The following is a 13793-nucleotide window of genomic DNA, read 5'->3' on the forward strand; positions in this document are numbered from 1 at the left end:
TGTCTTTGGTTGTATCGATAATTTAGTGGCAAATCCAAAACTGTAACAATAGGAAGGTTGTCATTTAAAAAATCAGAAATTATTTTTGAATTTTATTTTCGGCATACTATTAATCGATGAAAAGATAAAAACAAGTCAATAGCTGAGATAAAAAACAAAGTTATGGAGTATGTACGCACGCCTGGATAACCCTGCACAAAGAGTAGGTGACAAATTCCAACGAATCAGCTACTGACATCCTTCTCTTGTCGAATTTGCAAGTGTCGTTTATTTCTCCATCGCCTTCCAACAGGTCGAACTCGCTGAGGTCTAATAATGACTTAATGAGACAGGTGAAACCTAACATCAAGTCGAACCTGTCGATCGACTAATAACAAGAAGCATTGTGATCAGGTCATTTCTCTGGATGGCCCTACATGAAGCCTCTATTTACACATGCCGACGTCACGGCGTAGCATTCAAAACATAGCTCCTGTTAAAACGGACACTTAACATTCTTCCGAAGACACTTCATGATAGTGTGAGCGGTTACAGGTCTGGAACACTTTTGTGGCGGTTAATTGCTATGTATTAGTAGTTTTTTCAAAATGTGGGGATATGGCTCATTCTGCTAACTATCTACAAATGTTAAAAATATTCATTACATTCTATCAACACCAGTGTACCAGTGAGAATTATTTAATAATTGATCTCTCTCTTTGTCGCTTGCGTGGTGACAGCAACCCCTAAAATCTTAACGAGGACGAGACGACAAAAATACATATACCTAACCTATTTTCAAATTAAGATCTTACTCAAGTTCAACTTGAGTTTTTCGGCATGCTGTGCGTATTTCAAATTGTTTCTTCACACTTATTTAAATCGCTTTGATGAAACCATCATACTCCTACAGTACTTCGGAGATCATAGAAATTATTTGCTTTTTTTATTTATCCTTCTTATTGGTGAATAGGCGAGAAAAGAATCCGCTTTTAAGCCTGACAATATTCCAGTTTATAGCCATGTATGAATTGAAGGTATAAATATCCAGCCTTCAGATTCCGTCATCGAGATCGTGGTATATACAATCAATGTAATGAAAGTCAAGAAAAGAAAGGCGTCAAGTCTGGTGTATTCAGAAAAGCCTTCGAAAGAAAGTTCTTATAATCCTTCATCAATTCAACCGAACGACAGGGAATTTATTGAAGGGCATGCCTTTGACGTCTGAAAGATATTTCCGATTCTCTAAAGACATGAAAATACTCCATTGTGACACTGATGTAGGAAGATGTTTTACGACCATTAAATCATTAATTTTAGTTTAGTCGCTCCATTGACGCTCATCGAATCCCAAGAATGTGACGTTGAATTAAATGACCAGAAAGAGTGTGATAAACTTTCCTTCTACTCAAGTGCTCTATCTATCTGAATTAATTCTATATGACGCTGATTTTCCTATACAGGCAGATCTATCTACCAGATTCATCTTCAATCGGTTCGGCCACCCCTAGCAGGACTATAGTGATTTGACTTGTGTATGATAACGAAATGTCTATCAATTCACCCATCCTTAAAACGACTACAGATATATTTTCCATCTTTTACTTGTGTATGATGAGATTTTAACATATTCAAGGTTCTCTTTAAGTCAAATGTATCTGTTTCACATTACCGTAGAGAGGTGACATAAACATCAGAAATTTAACTCGATGAAATATGAAATATATATTTCAATACTTCCACATTTATTGATGCTCATAGGTGATGGATTTCCAACTACCAATTACTCTAGTTGAACCTTGAAATTGTTCACGATTTGTGGATAGAATAAAAAATTTATATATAAAAAACTGAAAATTCATTCAATAACTAACAGAAACAAGTTGTAAATTTTCAGCAATATCAGATCCTCATTCTCACTCGAATTCAGACTCTATTTGATTTGGAACCTTTTTCACTGTTCGGATAATACTATTCCATGCACAAGGCATATCCTGAAAATACTTCATTTATCCTAACGAAATTAAATAGATGAGAATAAAAGTTTTCATTGATGTTATTATTTTTGTAGCTTTGTGCATATTTTTTACACACTGTTTTAAATTTTTTTACATATTTTGTACCAATTATTATAAATCGAGTTGACTTATTTTGAGTATTGAAGAAGCATTAATTCCTCTTCAATATTTTCATCAAATAATGAAATAGCAAGGTATGTATATCTTATCATAATTGTTTTATATATTTCTCTCATTCCATTGGGGGAATTGGTTACTGTTGGATTGTGAGAAACCATAACGTTCTCGCTATAAACTTTGCATGCACAGTTAAAATGTGGATATGTTTTATCAAAAAAGTTATTGCCTATTAACCACCTACTAACGCCAGCTAATAAATATCTGTCATAATCACTACTACTACCTGTTAATTATGTATGTTTCTTACAATTCACAATGCAGGTGACAATAAAGATAATTGCAAAAGGATCATAAATTTTACTACCAATTAATAAACAAACGTGCGCTATCACTTATCCAATGGCGAAATAATTTCGAAGGTAATTATTCCCTTTACTATTATAGTTCAGGAATTATGTTCGACATAAGTACGACAAGGCATTCACAGGGAGAATAAACAATATTTTTTCCACCAAACATTTCTACCAATATCATTTGATTTCAATGGTAATGGATATTATTGGCATTGTTGCGTAAAACTATAGCAACAGGTCATTGTGAGTTATTTCTTATTGATTCGGTAGAATACTTGGGATTTATACGAGGATGTATTGATATCTAGTTAGCCTAGACCAGTTTCATGCATAAAAGAAATATTGCGTTACCATTAACAACGAACAATAACTCATTAGAAGGGTCAGTGTGAAGTTTGAGGTCAAAAAAGTAAACCAGATTTACGCAATAAATTAAAAGAAAGAAGATGTCCACCGAGATTGTGAAAATCGAAAAATTTTAATATAGAGCCATCATCAAGTACCTACCTGTATTCAAAAGGGTTAAGAGGTAAGCAGATTTACGAAGATATGCTTAAAATACCCTTGGTGATCAATGTCCTCCGTATGCGACCGTGAAAAATTGGACTGCAAGCTTCAAAAGAGGTAAATTTTCTATTGAAGATGATGACCGATTGGGAAGGCCAGTTTCTCTGTCAGCCCCCGAAAATATCGATGCAGTTCATGACATGATTTTATCAGACCGTCCAATTGGGCTAAAACGGATATCTGAATATTTCATACGAACGCGTTCATCATATAATTCACGGCAATTGGGACATGAGAAAAATTGCTGCAAAATGGATCCCCAAATGTTTGAATGTTGTCCAAAAGCGTGCAGAGGTAGAAGAAGTTCTATCAGTGCTCGATTTGAAAACGATGTAGACTTCTTAAACCGAATTGTTACTATGGAAGAGACTTGGTTACATTTCTAAGATACAGAAACAAAGCAACAATCTATGGAATGGCGACACTCTGGTTCTCCAAGACCTACGAAGTTTCGTGTCCAAAAATCTGCTGGAAAAGTTCTTGCTTCAGTTTTTTGGGATTTCCATGGAGGAATCATGATTGATTTTTTGGATAAGGCTAGAACATTAACCAGAGATTACTATTCGACATTACTGACAACTCTACAGGAAAAAATTAAAGAGAAAAGACGCGGAAAGCTATCCAAAGGGGTTTTGTTTTTGCAGGACAACGCCCCTGCTCACAAATCTCATGTTGCCATGCAAAAAATTCGTGATTTAGGGTTTGAATTACTAGAACACCCCCCTCATTCACCAGATTTGGCTCCATCCGATTATCATCTCTTTCATCACCTAAAAAAATGTCGTAAATTTTCTTCCAACGAGGATTTAATGAGAGCAGTGGGGGTCTTGTTTGCGAAGCAAGAAGAAACAATTTTTTTGAAAGGTCTAGAGACGTTGCAGGTTCGCTGTAATAAATGTATCCAATTAAGAGGAGAATATGTTGAGGAATAAAATATTTTGACATTGAAATTTTGTTTGGTTCTATAGTGGTTTTTCAATATATCCTCGAACCTACAGATAATTCAGTTTCATTCCAGAATCATTACTTTTCGGAAAATGATTTGTTTCATTTTCTATATACCCACCCAAGTTTATTCTTCGAAACACGTCACGTACCATAGCATTGTTCTTGATGTTTATGAAAGCACTTGTTCCCCAAAATTTTTTAAAACAGTGCTTTGTGCTTAGTAAATTTAATGGATCATGCCTTGTCAAAAAGAAATCATTTTTTAAGCAGGCTGTGCTTAGAAACCGCCCCCTAAAGAAAGCACCTGAAAAGCAATTTTCAATTTTGTTTTCTTAAAAACCAGACAACTGACAAATGAAATGTTAAGCGTGTTGTATGACACGAAAATGTCTGAGTTCTTTTTCCCAAAATGAAATATATTCCTCGTATGTAATTGAACATTTTGTTCTGTAAATTAACTGTTACTGTATCACTGTAAGTGTAACTGGTTTCCATTCAAAAGGACATGGCTAATTTTTATAAACAATGCGTAGTTAGTGTCGGAACATTTCAGCAATTTATCTGGATTAACTGAGTTTTGCGAGAACAGCCAATAAAATGTATAAAAAAGAGTGAAAGTATAATAAGGAGAAATTCATCATAATAAGCAATAAACCACTACACGCCTCCAAGATCCTGACGAATTCTCACTCCATATAATAGCCGCCAAATCAGAGTGAAGCCGAATAAGAATAAACGCGTCTACTTTAAACGGCAGTCGTACATAAATTTCCGTTCTAGACATATGAATTGATTCATTCGACTAATTCCATCACATATTTCATACAATTTATATCTATTCTGCCTCCCGGATGCAATTTCACATGACCGTTGCCGTCCGATTTACAGGACTGGAGCATGATTTGTGGTAAGACGCCTCTGAATATGAGATTGCATGTATATGAATGTACAGGAACTGCATACGAGTAATATTAATAGCTTCATCTTTTTAGCGGGTGCGAAATTATGACAGAAATATGAAACTTCCGAAAAGTTGAGGTTGGCGTCAATGTTGTTTTGAATCTTTGAATCTACTCGGAACTACTATAACGACAATATATTGTACGAAAAACTTGGCAACTACGAAGTACAGCGTTCTGCCCCAGTATCATGTCATATCCAAGACTTGGAGATGATAAAAACATCGATATAAGAATGTGGGATAAATATGACAACACCTCTTGAAGAAAAAAGACATTGGCATAAATTGAAGATGGCGCAAACGTCAATTCTATCATTCGTCAAAAGTCGAAAATCCTTTTTTGGCAGCGCAAAGACTAATGTTGCAAACGAATCCAATATACATACAGTGTCGTCCAGAGATTCTGAACGAGATAGCATCCAGTCAACACAATTGTTATTTCAATAATACCCAGACTCTTAAACATTTAACCAAACTATACAAAGTTAAGACGAACAAATGCTGACATTGGAGGTGCCACAGAGCAGCATGAAGGATTCTAGATTTCAAAGTGAACTGCGACCATCAGATCTATTTTGCCCCTAATCAGAGCTGTTTTCACTGCTATGTCATCTGCAGCTCGTCGTCCAGTTTCCAATGAACACCAGAATCTGGGAGATTACCTATTCGTTCCTGCAATTCTCTCGTCCAAAGCAATTCTTGCGTTGGCTAACAATGGCATGGTATTCTGTCACTCGGTGATCTGGAGTTTCATGCTCTTCCCCACAAAATCTGCATTCAGTCTGTTTCTGCTGGACCCATTCTTGTCAGATGCTGCCTGAGGCAACAATGCTCTGGGAAGAATCCAGTAAGGAGGTGTAGCATATTCTTGCTAAGATCCAGATACTTCTCAGATCTCGCAATGTTATAATTCCCAAGGAACTTTTTGGAGTGTTCAGGCCTCTGAAGATTCTCAAAATGATTCTCTCTTCCGTTTTTTTCTTCTCCTAAAACTTTCTTGTTGGTTTATTTTCCTACATCACTGAAACCTTACTACTATGAAATCTATCTCATTGATTGGAGATGTCGTAGAATGAAATTCTGAACTCAAGTATCTTGGAATAACCCTAAACAGTAAGCTTATGCGGAATGAGCATGTTAAAAATAATGCTTGTAGTCCGATAAGAGCTTTGATAGCTCTAGTAATCTATAAGGTGAGACTTGGAGATTGTAACCTATGGAGCCGTAGTCTGGTTTGCTGAAGCAGAGCAGAAGAGCACGAGAAAAATACTCGACAAGGTAAAAATCCTTGCCTATGCGTGCATCACTGCACTGTCCAACTAGAGCACGAGGTTATCACAGATCTCACTCTTCTACATCTACTATCTACTGATAGATAAGGTAGCCTACTAGGCCATCCTCAGAATATCTAGAGAAGGTATAGGTAATGAGAGAAATAAAAGACAGAGAGCCTTCTCTGAACAAGTACATCTCATCAGCTTCCTAGTGATGTTATGTTCAAAAAAGAAAGCATTGAGAAGAACAACTTCTTCCAGAATTTTGAAACAACAAGATGCAAGAAATCTTTGGATCTGAGTAAGGATATGTTTTACTGGCTACAGAATGCCTCGCTATTGCAAGCATGCTCAAGGAATGTCTTGGACGAGAAAAGTATAGGTGAATGAGGAGCCCTCTCAGATACTAGGGTTCATTGGAACTCTGGAGCTGGTGGGCGAGATGTAGATGGCGCTGTTGAGAGAACAGTTCTGATGAAGGGCACAATAAGCCTTAAGGTCGCAGTGAAATGTAACCCCCTCACTAGTGAGCCACTCCCTGTCGTGGTTTTCGAACCATCTATCTATACCATAGTATTTCGTTTGAAGATTTACCTAAGGTGATTTCCCTTTCCCAAACTTCTTCTCTTCTTAGCCTCGTAGTGAATACTCTCTAGGTTCTTGTTTCCTTTCTCATCACGTCACTGACAAGATTAGTCGATGGGGTGTATTTAGTCAGAGAGGCCCAGTCTCTCTGATTCCTAATTCTACCATCACACATATCTTTCCTGGATATTCTTATGATGCCTTCATGGGCTATTCTTCCTTGTACCTACATCTTCTATCTCAATAAAATATGGATGAAAACAAAACCTCTGAATAATATCATTTAAGGTGCGACATCATAGAAATGACCAAGAAGACATAGAAAATGAAAACAAAACGTTTACGCTTTAAAAATCTCTGTATTGACTGTATTTCTCAAAAATTTAAATAGATGAAGAACTCGACTGGAAAAAACACATCAAAAATTCAAGAGAAGGACTAGGATGGATATAACTTTTATTTTTTCGTTCATTTTCAATAATCACTGCATTGTATATTTCGTTATTGGTCAATTATGTAATCTCTGATTTGCAATTGGTGTTTTTGATATGAAGGAGTGGGAAAGAATGAGTGTAATCAACAGTAATATATCAAGCAAAGCTCTTTGAAGTATGTAACCTTAAGTATATAAGCAATATTTTATTACGAAAAATTTAATGGAGATAAAACCATCTTTTCATCGAAAAATAACATGCAATTAGATTTCGACACACACGTGCATTGAAATCACTAATTCCCAAAGCACGTAATACCATTATAAATGATTTATCTCGATAAATATCGATTAACATTTTTTCCAATGTTTCATGAATGATTCAAATAAAGGTTTCATGTTTACTCCATCGTGAATATTTCCTATTCCACGGCAACTGATGGGTTTACTGTTGAATCCTTCTTCGATACTCTAAAATAATTCCATGTATACCAGGATTTATGTGAACGTGATTCAACAGTCGTTCTTGTAATGCTGAAGGTTCAAATCGAAGCATTAGTAAATGTCTTCGCACTGAACAATTATTTATAAGTTCCAATTAATATTGAACGTGCGACATTCAAACTCATTGATGTCGAAGTATGTAACATTCCTGTTGAAGTTTATTGGTTCGTAGGTAAAGCAATGTAAGGGAGTGCAACGATGCATGATCCCATAATGAGGAAATCCTTGGTGTTTGAGAAATTGTCCCTTGTATTCATAAGATCGATAGAACTCTTGTTACATCTTGAAATAAACGAAGATTTACAGTAGTTGATACTTCGACAGATATGGAAAGATTGCTTGTATAAATGACATAAAGTATGACTGTACTTATCTGTTTTCACGGACTGAAATGCGAATTGGCCAAGAAAAATTACAGAATTATTTTTTTATTTAGAAAATTTAGGAATGAGGGAGCCTTCATGAAAAATTAAAATATTAAGTGGGTTCGTTTTTGAAAAATTCTTTGACTTCATTCATCAATAAAGAGTTTGGAAGAAAATTTTCAACTATTTGTTGGTTTTGGCTGTTTCTGGTACTTCTGGACTAGATAGGTAAAAACGTTGAAAAGAGTCCTGTGCTCGATTTTCGTGAGAGGCCCATTAGTGTAAACCGTTTCACGATGTCTTCATTTGTCTTGAAGGTATAACCAAATTTTGATTATTTTCGAGAATAGAAAAGTTATGGCACATTTTCTAAATCGACAAAATATCAAAATTAGATTATATCTTCAAAACAAATGAAGATAACGTGAAGCGGTTTCCACTAATCAACTACTCACAAAAATCTACCCCAGGACTTCGTTTTCAACCTATCTATAGTGTAGATGTATCAGAAATAGCCAAAATCAAGAAATTTAGAATACTCGTACTTTGAACATGTTGAAAAAATTGAGAAAGTTTTATCCAAGATTTTTACGACTTTTGTTATTTTACGACTTTTGTTATTGATCTATACGACGCAGTTACTCATGGAGAACACTCAGCTTGGCCGTCAAGGCTCGATTAAAGATAGCATGGCGAAACGAATGTTTTTCATTGTCTACTCTCAATTATTATTAATTTGATGAAAGGGTCCTAATTAATTAGCCTGTCTACAATCACTTGAGCGTTAAACAAACCATGTCGGCGATCCATTCATTCTATTCTCATCGATTTCATGAGTAAAATTGTCTGGTATTAATCAGACATCAACACTTGATAGTCGAGTTGATTTATCACTGGGAATAGAACGGCTCCTACTGTGATACAATAAGTTGGACGCGATGGCTCTTTTATTTATTATTGACAGGGGAAGATTGACGTGATCCTTTATGGTTATTTCTGCGTTTCTTTCGAATCTGAGAGTTGACGGGACATTCAGTATTGGCATGTCACAATTGAACATCTCAATCCCAAGATTTAAGAGTAATAATATAATTTTCTCCTGCAGATATTGAATAGTCAATTATTTACAAGTAGAGATATATGTCTCAAATAATGTCGAATCGAAGGTTTGGGTAATAACCCAAACTCGAAATATCAAAATGTTGGGACTCCGGCTTCTGTACTTGAACAAGCAAATTCAAGTCGACAGAATTTTAATTTTATTACGCGATACATACTGCACATTCTCGTGGCGATGTTTGATTCTATTACTTACTGGGAACAGTCAGCTTTTGATATACATATTATTCTTTAATTAATAGTTTCAACTTGTCTTCAGCAAATTTAAGTTTGCCCGACACAGTTTTCATCCTTCGAGTGATCAGATCGGTCACAGTTACACATAAGGGAGTGTTATCAGTTAATTCATTAAAAATCTAATTCCTTGTCTTGCTTCCTAATTAGATTTTGGAGGATGAATTTGGTATGAGGATATAGGAACTATATTATTTTAAAAAGATGAAAATTGGTGCTTTCCAATTAATACTAATAAATTTCTTGCTTCTGTGACAATTTATTACATTTGAGTTCTTGAATTAACGCTTAGTTGATGTCAATGTTTTGTGGAATTAATGGACTTCTGGAATATTTTTTAATTTGATGATTTTAACGGTAGACTGGTAATGGAAGAAAATACTGCACAGAACAAACCAATCATATATATACTCACCTCTGAGTCAAATGTTAGATATATTTACAGAGAATAGAAGACCCATCTGAAATACAGGAATACAAAATGAAAAAGGGGAAAAATTACGAATTGATTGATGTATTGACATTGGAAATTAATGAGATTTTTTCATAAAATTGCTGATTAGAACTTGTGTATCGCAGGAAGCATGCAACCGAGTTATAGATATTCCGAACAGTATCCAGCAGACATAAAATTAGTACCTACTACCTACATATACTCAAGCTACGCCTTCATATCGACATATTGTTTTTTTGCGAATTTCAGTTTTTTCAGAAGAGTGGTTAAAAATAGTAATTTTCACGAGTTTCTGGTGAAAACTAAATGATTACTCTGACATCCATTTTTGTGTTATACTTTTGCAAAAATGTGAGAAGTTCACATTGAAACACTAGGCACAGCAATATTTTGAGCAAAACATCAATTACATACTTTGATTTATATAGAACAATGAATTAAAATGAATATGTACGTATTCCTTCCAAACTGAACAAAATGTACAAATCTTTGGTGAAATTGTTCATTTCACAATGAGACCATTTTAGAGAACCTAACTTTCAGTTTTATTTTCGATGTAGGTATAATACCGCAGATAATATCCATTTGATTTCGACAAAAATAAGCTGAGGATAAAAGTTCTCCATAGTAACTTATTCACGAACATATTTTAATGCATAGCACTTTCTAGGTATCTCTCCATTAACAGTATTTTCTCGAAGACAGCAAAATAAGCGAGAAATGTCAGCAACTTGTCTGGTTCATGTTTGAATGACATGGATACGTTTTTATTCAGACCGCATTTGTAATTGGTACTTAACCTAAAAGGAAAAGGATATGTACCGTCATAGTCTCGTGAATATCTCAGTTCGTGAGGGAGTTGAAAAAATAAGTGACTGAAGGATGATAAAGTAACATCCAAGTTGAGTTTCTATAATAGAAGATTTTTAAACGTTTCAGTAAACCGTCACTAAAATATGATAAATATTAGTGGCAGTATTACTCGGATATAAAGCCAACAAACTATGCTTAATCTGAAAATGATTCATCCCACCAAAAACTATTCTTACAAATAATAAATACATGTTGTTTAACTCAAGTTACCAAGAAAGGAAATGGGAAACATTCGAGAAAAAAAAAGAACGTTTTGCAGTCGTCAACAGGATAGTTCCTAAAATATGTTCCAAAACCGCATGTAGGATATCAGAGAAAGCAATAAATAAATAAAATCCGCCTTTATCTTCCAGTAAAAAAGTGGCAGCCCTAGTGTTTGTTGCGGTAAGTTGATTAAAATCGAAAATAGCTAGCATAGAGTTCCAAATCAGCCGTTCACTAATCATTTAAAATCTAAAGAAAAATCTTATTCATTTGGAATTTGACTTGAATTAAGTGAATAGTTGAATATTTAAAATAGTATGAATATTTCAATTAATTCGTAGTAAAGAACGGTTAGAAGATTTAAGGAATAGTATTCACAATGAACAATTTTTTATTGCAACAGAAAAATTTACACATTTACTGCAAAAAACAATCATTGGCTCTGATTACTCCTGAAGAATATATTTATTTTTATCCTTATTCTCATAAAACTGAAATAACATTGAGTTTTTGACATTTGAATTGGGAATTGGCATTTTCAGCGAAAATTTCCATTGTCCATAAAGTTTAAAAGAAATAATGAAGATTCTGGATCAGAAGAACCATTTCGAAAATTAGTGAATTGAATCCTCCGTTGTATATTTTACTTTTATATTTGCATACATGAAGATTCAAAAAATCAACTCATAATAGTGGAGCTTCTCTTCCCAAAATTCATATTATTATTTTAGATACCTCAGCTTTCATCTCACCAGAGAACATTAATAATTGTAACTTTAATAATATATGTGAATGTATTTTGGATCATTCAACTGATATTTTATTTTATTCATTGCTTAGAAAGTCAAGAATGAAATCGCTGTATTTCATTCCCTATAAAAAAAAATACTAGCAATTCTAAGGTTACGCATTTTTATATCAGAAAGCACCGATTTTTTGAATCTGCCAGAATAATCTGGTTCTTAAGTTATTCTACATCAATACAACCTAGTTATCCTGAATACACCGGTGAAAATACTATAATATCTTCATTTATAACGATATAGTCGGAAAATTCGATGAAATATTGATAAAAAATAACGAAATGAAAAAACCGCACGATGGTGGAAGATACTAGGAATAGATTCATATTGATTACGAATTCAATATCATAATGTGAGCGATAAATTTTCTACTTGCTTGTTTTTCAGAATATGATAAGATAATTGATGTATTGGTGAGGAACTTAATGGAAATCATGCATTTTTTTGTATCCCAGTTGATTTTCTGTATCCTGGTAGTGAATGGATTGAAGACAACAGAGGCCTTGAGTTCATTAGGTGCGTGAATATTCACAAATTCTATTGCTAAATGGATAGCGCATATGATCTGTTAATCAGGCAAAATATGAACAATACAGGTTGATTTTGCACAAAGAATTTAAAAGAATATAAAAAATCCCTTACCGAAATTTGACTTGAAATTTGGTAATTATTGCCATTTAATCAATTGGAATCAATTGGAATGCAACATTTTACAGCTTCCTAAGTTAAAGACAACCTTACATTAAAAAAAAAACAAATTGAATGCAGTTTTTAGTTTAAATTTGATGTTGCACTCTTTTAACAGTTTCAAATCAGAATAAAATTGATTTTTCAGTGTATGGTCATTGAACTTTTTTACATTTCACTTTTTCAACAAAATGAGTCGAATGAGGCGAAGAAAAAAAATTCTAATTTATTTTTGTTGTGAAAGCAATTTTTTTTTTGATTTTACCTACTTACTGAAGAGTTTTGATGATGTTCAAAATCGAAATGAAGCAATTATGCGTCCTTTCGACATTATTGAAGGTGCTCAAAAAAAAAAAATTTCGTCGTTAAGTAGGGGAGACCGGGGTTGGTTGTGACGGGGGCTGGTTGTGACAGAGGCTTTTGCGCTCGATTAATAGATATCAGTCGCGTCGCGATTATTCCAATAGAGCCAGCTATAGCTATTACGTATTGCGCCTGACGGTGGCTTTGATCGCTAACGTACCGCGTGTGTTTGGATGATTTATGTATTTTCGAGGTGCCTTAGGAGATAAAAGTGACTTCAAATATTGTTGTGTGAAGTGACTAATGTAACAGCTGAAACAAGTATTGTAGCGTTAAAATACTAATTCAGGTATGCTCTTTCTCACATATATAAAATTATTTGGCCATTCATTGAAATAAAGTTCGAAATAAGAGAACGAAGCAGAAATGTGCTTTGGGGTTGGTTGTGACATTCCAAAAACACAGCCCAATAGTAAAACCAACCACATTGAGGCCCCAAGGACCCCCAAAAATTCACCATCTAAGACATATTCCCTTTCCTTTGCAGACTTAGAACTTGAAAATTCACCAGGACCTTCTGGCATCACAACATATTTTTCTCCAGAATATTTGAGACCAACACCAAAGGCTGGAAAACATCTAGCTAAAAGAAAAGGGCGAAAACCTGGTAGATCAGCCATATGGACAGATACTCCAAATAAGAAGGAATTAGAAGAAAAACAAAAGATGAAAGATTTGAAACTTTCTGTTTAATTTGTCACGAACCACGAACCTTTTTCCATCTCTCGACCTAAAGAAAAATGGCTGCAGTGCACCAGTTGCTCTAGATGGGCTCATGAAGAATGCCCGGATAAAAGTCCATATTTTGTATGCATTCACTGCAATTCCGATGACGATATGTAGGGACGTCACAACCAACACCATAAGCGTCACAACCAGCCCCATGTCGGGGGAGGTTGTGACATTTAGAGTTTTTTTTTTTAATTCTCAGTAGCCATGTTTGTACTGC

At 34.6% G+C, this 13793-nt stretch overlaps 1 protein-coding gene and 1 long non-coding RNA gene across 3 annotated transcripts in view; one reads left to right on the forward strand and one right to left on the reverse strand.

The window, feature by feature from the left end:
- The window catches only part of LOC123315062, a 137352-nt gene that overhangs the window by 74573 nt on the left and 48986 nt on the right, over window positions 1–13793 (reverse strand). The gene's annotated exons all lie outside the window — the stretch shown is intronic.
- Window positions 11065–12282, forward strand: LOC123315064. Its single transcript, XR_006537904.1, has 2 exons — window positions 11065–11171; window positions 12182–12282. It is a non-coding gene; the product is annotated as an uncharacterized LOC123315064 (long non-coding RNA).

Source organism: Coccinella septempunctata, chromosome 6, assembly GCF_907165205.1.
Source record: "Coccinella septempunctata chromosome 6, icCocSept1.1, whole genome shotgun sequence".
Classification (NCBI taxonomy): Eukaryota; Metazoa; Arthropoda; class Insecta; order Coleoptera; family Coccinellidae; genus Coccinella; species Coccinella septempunctata.